We start from the raw sequence: 1,591 nt of genomic DNA on the forward strand, positions 1-1,591 counted from the left end.
ATTTATTTCTCAGTTGAGTGTTAGATATCCAGGTCACTGCAAAGGCACCCTACGTGCAGTGTTATTTCCTGTTTACCATGTAAAATGATGAGCAGCCCTCTGGCTAAAGCATGTGAGACAGACCAGGACAGAGGATGCAGTGTTCACGGTAAGTGAAAGAACTGAGAGCCCTGAGAAATTGTGTTATTCGCTCACTGGGAGAAGTTTGCCAACTTACCAGCTTCCCAGATCTCTAGATCTTCAGAGTCTTCGGAGCATTAGTTTGGGTGAGTATTCAATCTTTTCCATCACTACTCTCCAAATCCATCTCAAAAGCAAATGGTAAACACAACTTCAGTCAAGTTTGAAGTCTTTTTTTTCTAATCTGAAAACAACAAGAAACTCCAAAATCTGGATAAAATATTCTACATCATTAACAAACTATGCTTAACGGGGACTTTTTCTCTTTCATTCAATTGGTCGCTATTTTAGTTATTGCCTCTAAAACCTAATACCTGAATACCTTGGAATTCTCACCAGCTCTTGTGGATAAACTTTACATTTATCAGCATGCAGCAAGTACCCATACGAACGCTAGGTGACGTCCTCGCATCTGTAATTGGAAACGTAATCTATAAGTATTGGCGCCCCACAGCCCCCGCCTCCACACCACGATCGTCTGGTGAAAAGATGAGGCACTAAATATTATTTTTTAAAATAAACTCTAAAACCATCAACGTTATAAAGTTACCGTCCAATCTCATTGGTTGTCCTTACCAGAGCATTTTTAATATCGTGTCCCTTCTTCTTTTGTTGGTTCTGTTGTGCCAACAAGTGATTTCCGATGTTTCTCTCTCTGTTTTTTTAATTATCTTTATACGTCTAATAGCTTTGTTTGGTAAACAGTTTGCCCCATTTCAATGATGTGGATAGAACTGTGATGTTATATGTGTTGCAGTCTCTGATGTCCTCTGGATTTGTCTTAAAAAATACCTTTTTATCTTCAATGCGACTTTTTACCTGTATACTTCAGCTTTTATCTTGCAACAGAAATGTTGTTTCTGACTCAAACTGACTTGATATTATTCATTAGAGTATGTATTTAAACGGTTGTAAATGAGGTGTTGGCCTATAATCTATGAAAGATATGTCCAAACTATCTGTCATGAATTATATCAAGTTATTCTGAACCACAAGCAACAATCCTGTCTCAGGGTAGAACCTGTAATCAGTTTTTTTGCCAAAGTGAGTTTTATATATCCTTCATTTATCCAGGTAAAACGTCTCACTGACACTAAAATGTTTCATTGACATTAAAAAAAAAGTTTGGTTTTTTTGGCCAAGAGGGCAGTTGGAGTTAAAACAAATATATTATAGGGTCCATAACGATATTCAAAGTGGACAACAGGACTAGATTCATTATCTTGTAGGTAGAATAACGTAGAGTGGTAAAGATACTTGCATATCGCTGACTACATCGGAAGTCACTTTTTGTTACGACTCTGTTCAAAGTGAGATATCCTGATTTGTTCGCCCTATCTTTGATGTCCACGTCCCCGTGGTGTCCGAGTCCTACCGGCTGCGCTGGGTTACGCGCCTTTGCTTTAGAAAA

The sequence above is a fragment of the Diplotaxodon limnothrissa genome, linkage group LG2 (genome assembly GCF_057381915.1).
Source record: "Diplotaxodon limnothrissa isolate DT_005_m linkage group LG2, D_limnothrissa_male_GT1.1, whole genome shotgun sequence".
NCBI classification, from domain to species: domain Eukaryota; kingdom Metazoa; phylum Chordata; class Actinopteri; order Cichliformes; family Cichlidae; genus Diplotaxodon; species Diplotaxodon limnothrissa.